We start from the raw sequence: 13,454 nt of genomic DNA on the forward strand, positions 1-13,454 counted from the left end.
TTTCCACAATTTGCATTATTTGGAGGAACATGGAATAGGATAGGCAAGTTTTCTCTTTCAATAGTTACAAGGATTCTGCACTTCCCTATAAGGGCTTGTGGGTGTCCCCCCATAAGGATTAAGAGTTGAATTAGTCCTTGTGAGCTCTAGTTGGCCTAGTCGAGTCCATGATTCATAGGTCAAGATATTAAAATCTACTCCTTCATCGATGAGAGCATCGACACTGTGCTCTCTTTTTGCGGTGAGTTTGACCCTAAGATAAGCAGGCGGTACTATGTCTTCATCTTCCGAGTCTTGGCTTATAAGTTCAAGCCTTCTAATGCATGCCTTTGAGTCCCCAACTGTACAACCAGATGTGGATTCTCTACTGATGTCTTGAGTCATCTGTGTAGTGCCGTTCAAGGTGCATCTATTGTCAGGACTGCCATGTCTAGTCATCTTCACAGTTGTAGCTTAATGTTGTTGCATTCTGCTTTGACTAGATGCAGTCTAAATGCAACATATACATGTTTTTGTGGTGTGGCCTTTTTGCCCTTATTGGCTTGTTTAACCCATTGAGGTTCTAGGGTCTCTGTTTTTCTTTGTTCGAATATGGGCTTTTGGTTGTTGTTTTGCAAGTGAGCATCTATGCTTGTGCAGTGCCATTACTACACTAGGATCTAATTTGGAGGATGTGTCACAGCGTGCATTTTCTCTCCAGCCTACTTGGGGGAGGTGTGGAGGGGGCAATTTGAAGCACCATTCATAGCCAAGTTTTGAACTATTTGCTCTAGATTTCGGCCCAGTAATAGATCTATGATGTGCTTTCGGCTCTATATGGTCCCTGGGTTAGTTTCAGGAGTTAGATGTGTCAAATTTGTATTCTGTTTACCTGTTTGATTTTGACAATTTTCTGTCCAATTATCAGAGGTCCGATTCTCAGAAGTCCGATTATCAAAATCGAACGTCCAATTTTGGGTTGGTCTAATCCTGGTGGTCCGATTATCGATTGTTCCGATTGTCCGATTGTCCGAGCGTCCAAATCGGACGAGACCCTCCAATTTTGGGTTGTCCAATCTTGGTGGTCCAATTATCGGTTGTTCCGATTGTCCAATTGTTCGAGCGTCTGAATCAAATGAGACCCTCCAATTTTGGGTTGGTCAAATCCTAGTGGTCCGATTATCGGTTGGTCCAATTGTCTGATTGTCCGAGCGTCCGAATCGGACGAGACCTGTGTGTCGGATCGGATGAGTCTTTAGGGTATCTTAGTCCAAAAATCGGACCATCCGATTATAGAGAATTAGACCGTTTGATTCAAGGAATCTGATTCTAGGAGTCTGATTCAGGGAATCGGATTGCAGTTAACAATGTCTGATTCCTACGGACAAGTTTCCAGGGATGACGAAATCAACTCAATTCTAATGGTTTTGGTTATAAGAGGTCACAAAACTTCCAGAATGTAAGAATAGACTCTAATGAAGGATTTTATATACCTGGAATAGCAAATAAACTCCAAAACACAAATCGGCAAACAAATCAAACCCTCTTTCCCTGTTATGACAATAGAAACCCTAATGCATGTTTTCCTTTTTTTCTTTGTTTTTTCCTACCCTAATGCATCCAAATCACAAAGTAAACACCTACGCTACTCCAACCTACTTTTCCAAATCCAAAAAACCCTACTTCAATGCTCTTCTTTTGGAGCAGGCAAGAACTAAAGTCTTGAATCTGTTGGTACTGGCAATAGAACCAAAATGTAGAGGTGAGCTCAAGCTCAACCACCAAGACCCACAGACCGCTTATTCTTTCAAGGGTTTCAACCCGAGCACTAATGGCTACCTCTCACATAGCCGATGCGCTATCTCTCTCTACGAGTGTAGTGAGCTTACCTCCATGCTCGATTGAGTTGCCTCCTCTCACGAGTACTTCGGTAGCTCCACGATCCAAGTGCAAGCTTCAAGCAAGCTCGATCCTCAAGCTCCACGCTCCAAGCTCCATTGCCATAAGCAAGACAAGAGAAGAGAAGATAATAGAATAGAAGAAGAGAGGAGAAGATGGAGAGCCTTTCCACCACAGTCCCTCACCCTCACACACTCACTCCCTCACACTCTCACACACTCTCTCTCAAGCACAAGCTCAAGCAAGCAAGAACAAGAAGGAGAAGAAGAGGAGGAGAGCTACTTTTGGCTACACACAAGAATGAGCTTCTTCATTCACTTTTTTTCTTTTATACAAAACCCTAATCCTAATTTCCTTTGGGTGGTCATCCCCTTTTTGATCCAGCCATTCCTCCAACCCTTCTCCTCCTCTTCCCTATTGGCATGACCTCAACCCGTGCCTCTAACCATTTATAATTTTCACGGGTGAGAGCTTGCGCTCTTTTACAAAATAAATCATGGTGCACTTCGTGCTCTTTTACAAAAGTATTGACTTGTGCTTATTCTTGTGTGCCTCTCTCCTTGATTTAGGACTTTTTGGCAATTCTTGTGTTTCCAAATTTTTATTAGCGCACATTCGTTTTCCATTTCACTTTTTCCTTGGCCTTGCCTTTTGCTTTAGATTTTTGAATTTTTCATCTTGTTCATCTGAGAGTTAACACCCTCGACCTCGCGGCCAAAAGCGTCCTAAGGGACAAACTTCCCTAACTTCTATCATAAATTTCATATTTGTTTTAAATTGTAGTCGGTTAAGCCTTCCCCACACTCCTCAGAGGGAGTCCCTACATATATATCAGTGTACAACACCTCATAAGTGCAAACAGAAGGAGGCACCCCTCGGCTGAATGCCATGGCCCCACTACAACTTTTCTACACATCAGGGATTGGCCCCTCGATGCGTCACTAACACAAATAATACGTGTATCACAAACTCTACTCTTATTTTCAAATGTTCCTGGAGATAAGATATTTCCTCACTTAACAGTTCCCCAAGGAACCTGATCGTCTAAACCTACGGCTTATGTATCTCACATATTGAATGTAGGTCATATGTATAAGAAAACAATTGCAATGCATCCAGGAATGACCATGTGATATGCGCAATGCAACTATGTATGAACCATAGTGCTCAAACATTTTATGACTTAGAAATCAGCATTGTGAAGTGCAAAGACATTCCTTTCAATGATTTCAGCCTACATGTAATGTTGCATTGCTAAGGGTCAGCACCGAGCATCCTCGTGCTGCTCAACCCTCTTATACTTAAATTATAATGTCATATATGGTATGCACAAGCAAATAGATCAGAACTTCAAATGTTATCACCAACTAATCAACATCAAAACTCCTCTTTCCCTCTACTGTTTAGGTTATGCATCATTGATAGGTATAGAAAGCAAATTTTCCATGTGTTTTTCTTGTAAAAGTGATAAAAACTATACTTTAACATAGAGACAAGGCTGAGCTCAGGCTTATCCCTCATGCTCCAGCCATGCCATACATCCATGGAAAAAGCATAGTTTTCCTTAATTTCCTGATGCAAAAACCTAAATTTGTTTATTTTTTCACTATTTTTCTTCATTTATTTAGATAGGAATTATGATATTTTTTATTTATGGATTGGGACTGATCACAATCATTGAGAATTGATTTTATATTCATTTCTAATCCACATGAACCTCGAAATCATAATAAAACTCCCAAAATTTATCATTTTTATGAAAATCGCATAATTGCGGGTTTTGCGTTTTTTGGTATAAATCATTATATGACTAAATTTTCTGGTTTTCTTCAAGATTTATAATAAATTTCAGCATTATCAATCAAAGGCAACCATTTACAAACAATTTCATCAAACATCTATTATTAAACAAATGGAATGATCGCTTACACAACATAGAAACAGGGTTTTGGAGGTGCATATTTCATGGTTGGGAGGCCACTAACGCTCTCTCATAGCCCGATCTACGATCTCCTTTGCTTTGATCCAATTATTCCATCAAAAATGTCCATCAAAACCCACCCCCTTCTCTCATAGAATCACACGTGTGAACATGCAACAAGAGGAGAGAGGAGAGAGAAAGACTGAAAAAATCAAAATGTTCATTCTCTTCATGAAAATCAACATGCTTACACCAAAATAGAGCCCTGAGAGAGTAGATCAGAGATGCGTAGTCAATTCTCCCTCAACCCTAGCATTGGAGAGGCATGATTCTCAAGAAAAATGGGGCGCAAAAAAATTTGCGTCCCCTTTCTCCTCACAACTGAAATTTTGGGTTTTCTTTCATTAATCAAGCTTAAGGCTTTAAGTTTAAAATATCTAGTTCATATTCTCATGTTCACAGTGTAATCGAAGTGGATTTTTACATTTTGGAGGAGCAAACGAGCTCAGATTCGAGATCTATCTCGCCGGGATGGCTTCGTGACGTCAAAAAATCCATAAACTTGGGACCTGTCACGCACTTTTCGGCTCCCAGGTCATGTAGCTGCTCCATAACGCAAAACCTTAGGTGGATTAAATGGGGGTCAAACGGACTTTGATCAACGAACCGAGACTTGCGTTGGGTTCTTGGAATCGAACCCCATCTAAGAAAACTCTAGCCCATTGATCTACAATCGTTTCATTTTGCACAAAAATTTGGTCTTTTATGGCCTCCCAAGCTCCTTTCGGCTTTAAAAATGGTCTTTAAAATCCGCTCTCAAGGTCATCCTAATGGTGGTTTGAACTACCTACCTAACTAAGGACAACTGGACCAGGAATCCTAATGGTGGTTTGAACTACCTACCTAGCTAAGGACAACTGGACCAGGAACTTGTACTAGGTAAGGAGTCCTATGGCCTAGTCATTATATCTTTCTTTTAAAACATTTTCTTTAAAATTTTCCATACTCAGGCATGTAAAAAGGAGGGAGCTCAGTGTAGAGTGATCCAAGGAGAGTAGGGCATCATCCTCAGGTCCTGACTCAGTACCCAAGAACCTACCAAGCTCTCATGAGGCAACACTTAATCATTTTCTATTTCACTCACTTTTATTTTCGCTCCAATCTTCCTTATTTATTTATTCTGGCAAGTTGCTACCCCTAGGAAGACAAGGCATCTCGTCCTTAGGAACTTACCGAGCCTCTGCAAGGCAATAATCAAATGCTTAGAAGAAAAAAGCTCCTGCGCAACAAAGGCTCCCTCCAGGATGCATCAAACCTGTGTGATACAATTACTAAAAAAAGAAAATTGTTAAATGTACTTGCACCAAAGAAACACATGGTCCTCTTGGCCTAAAGGAATGTAACAGTTCACAACCAACAAACTAGCCTTCTTGGCCTTATGAAATCTAACATTAGAACCTAGCGAAAATGGCCCTCTTGGCCTTACGACCCTCATAGATCATTTCGCTCTAGCCAAATATGGTCTACTTGGTATATAAATTGCATCATATTAGACTAACCAAGCTAAACTAAAGTGACGTAAGGTGTGAGAGCTAGCCTCTATGCATGCCAACTCACTATGATTCCATCATTGAGTTTTAAACTTAGACTTTTTGTATATCCACAAGTCCAAGCCTTCCTACTAATATAACCTCAATATGGGCTATTCTTTTTTGTGTGATATTAGTTGAATGAATAACCTCCTTAGGTTCGAGTGTCTTATCATTTAAATAAACTAGTTGTTCCAACTTCCCAAAGGTCTATCCTACAAAGAGATCCATGGATTTTGGCTCATTTGACTTTTTTCTATTTGGATTTTTGAATGTGTCATTGTTACTACCCAAACTAGGTAGGACTTCAATTCTAGGCCCATCACGACAATGCATCCCAGAGTGATGCACATTGCTAGATGTATTATTATGGCCTTTGGTCTCATCCACTTGGGAATTAACCATAGTATGTTTACTTGGAACTCTTTGCTTTTCATCTAGCATACCAACCACACTTTTAGAGATATTGGGCCTCCAAACCCATCTTCTTTTAATCTTTGCATGGCTTGATTAGAGGCCACCACTCCTTCTATTTTTATGTTCTTTCATGTTGACCGATCTCGGCTCACTTGCTGTCTATCATTTCCCCTAAATCAGATCCTTTTACTAGATTCAACTCTAGATGGATCTTCATCATTGTAAACCCTAGGTTTCTTATCACCTTGGCTCTCAGTAATTGAGACAGCCTCCACATGTAGCATATATCAGCTATGTTTTAGGTCATCATCTCATTACCATGATTTTGTTTCAAAGTTTGTGGGTTTCTTAACCACTCTGTTTCCCCCATTAGGTCTACATTGATTTCCATCTAGCTAATGGCTTTGGAACATGGGATTGGTTGCACTAGGATGCCAGGGTTCTTAGGTCTTAGGGTCTTTATAGTTAATGCCATGATTCTCCCTAGTATACCTATCATTTGCACCTCCAACATGACTAACATTTAGTGAATGTTGCCAATCCTTATGAATTTCAAGGGTTTGTGGAAAACTCCAATAGCTCTCCCAACACTTCGAAACATATCTCTCATAATCATCTACTTGAACCTTTGCCTCCTTCAGTGATTTAGAGTTTCTCATCCTAATTTGGAGCTGTGTATTCATTTCCAAGCCACTGACAAAGAGTTCACCAAGCACATCTTCCAATAATTAATTGAATTTCCTTAGCGAAAGCTTCAGAATGTTATCAAAGGCTCTTGTGTACTCTTTGACATCGGTGTATAACTCTTGCCAAATCTGTATAAGTTGTCCCAAGACGTGAGTCATGGGAACCTTCTTTTCATATTCATTTAAAAATATATTAATTCCTCAAATGATTTGATTGACCCTCCTGGGAGGCTCCAATACCATTTCATGGCCTCGCCCTTTAGGGTACTCAAGAACACAAGCATCTAATATAGATCGTCAAACCCACTTACAAGGCAAGTTAGGCCATATTCTTTCAAATGTAACATTGGATCCTCATTTGACAACCTATGAAACACTAGGAGATCCCTATAAAGAGGAGGGCATTTAGTCGTCTTCTTTGGGATCAAGACTCGTTCATCAAGGTCTTCATATTCACCTTGACCTGATTCCATCATCTTAGGGTTGCTAATCTCTTCCGTTTGGTGTAGGAAGGTCAATGCTCCATGGACTTCCCTTTCTGCTAACTCATAGAGGGGTCTAGGGAGCCCTATGTCTTTTAGCATATCATGCCGATCCTTTCTTAGAGGATCTTCCATACCTTGTCCATTCAAAGGCCATTCCATAATGGATTTATGTAGGATATTTATCCCTTCATCCAAAATAGATATATCAACATGATTTAGAGCTTGAGGTCAGGTATTTTGAGCAATGATTGTCCCTTAACATCTAAGGCTTCCAACATCCTTGTGAGGTCTAATACTTCAGCATGGTGACCCACCACATGGGACGTTTCAGCCACAAGAAAATCCCATTGTATGTCATTACTTTTCCACATCGCTACGTCTTTAGTATGATCATTGATTGATGCCATGACTGCCACGAGTTCCAACATACTTGTTGCTTGTCCTCTAGGTTGATGGATGGTTGTGCACAATATTTCGTGCATAGGGACCCCGACCTCGGCCCATGCCATCATGCTAAAGGATGCACTAACCACTAAATGCTTACTTTCCACATTACATAAATCATCTCTTGTAGAGGATTCAATCTCTATGTAATTGATTAGGTCCATTAGGAGATTTTGAATAGGGCAAGCCAAGTGTTTGAAACCGTGGACAAGCGCCATTTCACAAATACTTTAGTGCATCACTAGTGAACAAGGTTATAATTTTTAAGTACCTTTTCAGCCAAGGCTCTAGAACCACCACTTATTAGCGACTCCCGGCAAATGCTCCACTTGTTGTGACCTAAAACAGGGCCAACATTGGTTCTAAGGCACTAGTTGGGCCTCTACTACTCACCTAAAACCACCCCATCTAGCTCACAGCCAGGAGCGTCTAAGAACTTTACATTTGTATAGTTTGTAGTCCAACGGATAATTCTCTCCCCACTCCTCAGAGGGAGTCCCTAAACATCTTGGTGTTATACACCACGTAGCACACACACAGGGAGTACCCCTCGCTTGATTACCAGGATTGCACTACGACTCTCCTACACCTTGGTGATTGGCCCCAAGATGCACCGTGAACATAAAACACTTTCAAAACAAAGTTAACTCTTTTGATGAATGATCTAGGAGATAATATATAAACCTCACTAAATAACTCCCAAGGAATCGAATATCTAGCCCTATAGCTTGGGATACCTCACACTCTTAGCGTCGGGTCATCACTCATACAAACACGTGATATGCATCCAAGACACAATACCATGAGGTGCATGAATGCAAGTGTGAATATGACCATCGTGCTCAACCAAATATTCATTGAAACTCAGCAGCGTGAAAGTGTGAAGACAATTCTTTTCGTGACTTTCTTTCTACGGAATAGTGCTTCATTGCTTAGGGCTAGTACCAAGCTTTCTCGTGCTACTAGACTCTTTAATTTTAAACAAACACAACCTCTATATGAAATGAAACATCAAATATCAGCATTTAACACACTTTAATCACTCAACAACCCCTTTACTCGCTACTATTTAAAATTTTGCATGAGTTGATCGGTGTAGGGCATGGTTTTTTATGTATTTTTCTTTATTGAAAGTGATAAAACCTCACTCTAACAAAGAAATGGAGTTAAACCTCATGCTTCAGCTCCATTATAGGATCACACACATTAATCTTTTTTTTTAAATGATGTAAAAAACCTTTTTTTTTAATTTTTCCTATTTATTTACAAAAAATTACAAGTAATTACTGATTTTTTGATGTAGACTGATTACTCTCATAGATATTTATTTTCTTAGCATATTTCATTTCATATGAATGGCAAAAGCACACACCAAAAAACCGAAAAACTGCATATTTTGTCTTAAACCGCCTAGTTTTGGGTTTTGCATGTTTTGCATACAATTATTATATAACTAATTTTTAATGATTCTTTCAACATGATTGATCAAGCAAAGAATTAGCAATCAAATCCAAGCATTACTAACCATTTCAAACAAGAATACATCATAAAATGATAAAATCTACATTTTTCTCATAAAACCGCTCATTATGACGTGCATTTTTCAACGTTGGAGATTGCTGACGCTCTTCCACAGCCATTGACAATTCGACCAACTCCAATTTATGTGTTTTTCCACTTGCACTTCATCGTTTGTCAAAAAATGTCAATCTCAGTCCATCCCCCTCTCTTTTACATTGATCCATAAGAACAATCCGCAAGAGGAGAGAGAAAGACTAAAAACAGATCTCTTTGTTTAATGTATCAAATTTGGTGATTTTAGTAGTGATGAAAAGTGAAAAAAATGGTGGATCTCACAGCCAAGAAGGTTCCTCACATGAGGTTACAAGCTCCAAAAATCATTTTTTAATCATTGGAGAGGGCACCGAAAAAAATGGTGCCCCCTTCCCCCTCCCCCCTCCCAAAAACGTTTTTTTTCATGCCCCTTCATTCCCAACAAGCTTAAACTTAAGTTTTGAAAAAACTAGATCACTTTTGCATGTTCACACTTCCTACCAAGTTTTGGAATCTCCATCAAACCCCAAGTAACTAGCAAATGCATTATTATCATCTAACACTTTTTTCTTCTCTTTGTCTTTACTTGCAACACTTGTAGATGCACCTAAAGATGTGGGGTTGCTCCTTAGTCTCCCAAACTAAGGGCTGACTATAGATGTAGTATCAAATGATATTTTTGTTCCTTTAAGGCTTCGCGATTCTTGTTTTTTTGTCTACACATAATTGTCATGATCATGATCATCATCCAATGCATCACCACTAGATGCATACCAACTGCCTATCTCATTAAAAATAACATCCATGCTCACTTTGAACTCACCTATGACAAGGTTATAACAATGATACCCTTTTTCTCTAAAGACTATCCAATGAAAATACATTTTTTAGCCTTTGAATCGAGCTTCTTTCATAGCTCATGTGGCTAATTTCCTTTATGAAATACAACCACAGCATTATTGAACAAACATCAATAAGCCGTAATAAAATATTTTCTACCACTAAGAGATATGTTTTGTATAAGTCCCTAAACATTTATATGCACAACATCAAGTATATTCCTACTCATATCTCTATCATGCAAAAAAGGATGTCTTGCTTGCTTACCAAACTGACATGCTTCACACACTTTATGAAAATTTACAACTCTAAAAGTAGGAAATCTTGTAACCAACCCTTTGGATTGCATTATTTTCAGCCTTTGCACATTTTCATGTCCATTTGTGTCATGTTATATTGTTTGCAACCATGCCTTTGCCTTTAGCATACATAACAACATTTATAAACAGGATATCTAGCATCTAAAGTGAATATGCAAATAACTCTACTTCCTTTTGTGACCAACCTATGCTTATTATTAAAGTATTTCACAAAATAATATTTTGCATCAAATCAAGCCTACAGCCCTTGCTCTACCATCTAACCAACAAACCCTGAATTCTTTGTGATAGATGGTACATATATGTAATACATCTGACAGACTCTTTGTTTAACTATCATGCAAGTACAAGTGAACCTTTCAAATGTGTGAAATTAGGTGGCATAACATAAATCATCATCTATCTACACATAACCTAGATTTTGTAAATGGTATCTCTGTCCAAACCTTTTTGCATGGCTAGTCATATGATTAAATGCACCTAAATCAACACAGCATATATAATCATGTGTCCCCTTTCTTGTAACAACATTTATCATATGCTGTATAATAAACAAATGCTCATTTTTGTCTTCATTTTGTTGTAAAGATGATGCATAGTCTTCTTGCTACAATTTATCATTGCAGATATCATCCTTGTTAGCATAACACTGGGTTGCAATATGATCTATTTTGCCACAATAATGACCAACAATACCAAAAGTACTAGAGCCTCTATTCTGCCATCCACCTCTTTCTCTTGATCTTTTTCTATCTTTCTAGTTTCCATGCCCTCTTGAAACCTACATTTCATTGAATCGCTAATTTAACATGTTTTGCTAGTCATCACTAGCACATTTCATTGTGTTAACCCCAGTGCAAGACAGAGAAAAAGAAAGCAAAAGAAAATTCAAGAAAACTAAAAAATGCGAAGCAAGGTAGAAAAATGTGACCTGACTAAAGAATAAGAGAAGAAGAGGCCAAAAGCGCAAGGGCAGCCTTGAAAGTCAAGGCGAAGGCAAAGGTGCATTTTAAATGTAAATGCGCCCCCAAATTTTTGTAAAAGAGCTCTAGGCTCTCTCTTGTGCAAGTTATAAAGAGTAGACGGCAGGCATTGGTGAAGGCATGATGCAAGTAGAGGGGAATAGGAAAAGAGGACCTTGACAAGATGACCGGTCATGTAAAAAAGGGGATGGGTGCCCAAAGGGATGAGGGCATATATAAAAGCCAAAAAGTAAATAAAGAAGCTCATTCTTGGTGTGTGGAAAAAGTGGCTCTTCTTCTCCTTCTTCTTCCTCTTGTTTTTGCTTGCTTATGCTCGAACTTGAGAGAGGGAGTGTGAGGGTGTGAGGGAGTGAGTATGTGAGGGTGAGGGACCATGGGTGGACAAGCTCTCCATCTTCTCCTCTCTTCTTCTCTTCTCTTGTCTTGCACACAAATATGGAGCATGGAGCTTGAAGGTGGAGAATTGAGCTTGCTTGAGCTTGCATCTTGAATTGTGGAGCTACCGGTGTGCTTGAGAGAGGAGGGTACTCGATCGGGCATTGAGGTAAGCTCACTACACTTGTAGGCTTGAGAGTGTGTACGACTATGTGAGAGGTAGCCATTAGCATTCGGCTTGAAACACTTGAGCAATAAGAGTTTTGTGGATCTTGGTGGTCGAGCAAAAGCTTCCACATTTTGGTTCCATTGTTACTGGGACCAACAGATTCGAGCCTTGAGTGCCTGTGCACTCTGAATTGAGCATTGGTGGAGGGTTTTCGCCCAAACCAATGCATGAGGTAGATAGGTAGAAAGGAAGGACATTTGATCTTCAATGCAAGTAAATGTCTTGGATTTTTGAAGTTTGAATTAGTTGGTTTGATTAGCATTAGCATTTGCTTGTGATTTGTAGGGATTTGTAGGCATTTAGATAGGAAAAAGAAAAATGAAGAAAACCACTTCAACAAGATTTTGTGTAACAACAAGCCTAAATCAAAGGAAAGTGGGGTTGTAATCCAGAAAAGAGGAGAAAAAGACATCCAAGGAGTGTTGGAGAGGAGGTCTAAAACCTTGAGGAAGGGAAAAGTGAGGTCATTTTCAGTTTCTGAGCTTTGAGAGAGAGAGACAGAGAGAGAGAGAGAGTGTGTGTGTGTGTGTGCTGGAACTTAAGGTGGCAAAGAAGAGATCGAGTGCACCGATTCAAAGGTTTTTGGCTATCCTAGGTATACATAAACCTTCCTCTACATCAAAGCATTGATTCAAAAAGTTTCTAGCACTTGGCATCAACCACAAGAGCCAGATGAATTGAAATTGTGCCTCACAATCCATTTGCACTGCGCCAAAATCGGATACCCATTGTGGAGTTTGATTCCTAGAGTCGAAAGCTTGGGCTTGGATAGTCCGAGTCAGCAGCTCACTTGGACATCCACAACACTACATTTGATTAAACATCATTAGCTAGTCTGATCCGACTTGAATTCAAACTCAGAAAGCTAGGATCAGCGGAGTGTTTGAGTTGGACAGCCAACTCCTTGGATGACCAGTTTGGACCCCTTGGCTTGGACACAAACAATCTGATTTTTGCACTCAGACTAGCCCAAAAAATCAAACTGTCTGATTTTGGGACTCAGACCTCTAAGAATCGGACTCACTAACCAAAACTTGAAAACTAATTGATCAAGTACTCCTTAGGCTAGATGGAGCTTAGCTCGAGGCAAGGCAACACCCCTATAGGCATCCAAACATGTCAGACGGCTCATAGAGCCTCAAAACTTCAAGATCGCAACTCAAGAGCCTAGGAAGCAACCTCAAACAAACCACCCATCCAAAATGCTTCACAGACCCAATCGAACCTGTTAGAGTGACCACATGAGGGAGCAAACTAGAAAAGTTCATTGCATCACATTGTTTTGCCATAGTCATGCACAGCCTCCTGAACAATCACTTGAAGTGCACTCAGAAAGTAGAAAGCTTGATTTCACATTGCTCACGAAAAGAAGCACCCCACGAACGCTTGAGCACACTTAAATTTGAGGATTGGCTAAACTAATAAGGAACTCACACAAAATATAAGCAAACAGAACGAATCCACTAATAGGAGAAGACCCTTAGATCGCAAAAGAGCGAGAAGACCGGCACAATTAGGGATTCGACCCTACATGAGTCAACCAGTTTGATCAACAACCTATAGGACCAAGAGGCTGACAAGATATCACAAACAAGCTCCAGCCATGATAGTGACCATCTCAACTTGAGAGAATTCCTAGTTGACATCCAACAAATGATCAATTGTTACAACCTACAAACCAAGATGGAGCATCATGGTAGACCAACGGATGATATTATAGCTTACCTTGAGGA

The sequence above is a fragment of the Lygodium microphyllum genome, chromosome 16, assembly GCF_053477565.2.
Source record: "Lygodium microphyllum isolate KBCC chromosome 16, Lygodium_microphyllum_v1.1.10, whole genome shotgun sequence".
NCBI classification, from domain to species: Eukaryota; Viridiplantae; Streptophyta; class Polypodiopsida; order Schizaeales; family Lygodiaceae; genus Lygodium; species Lygodium microphyllum.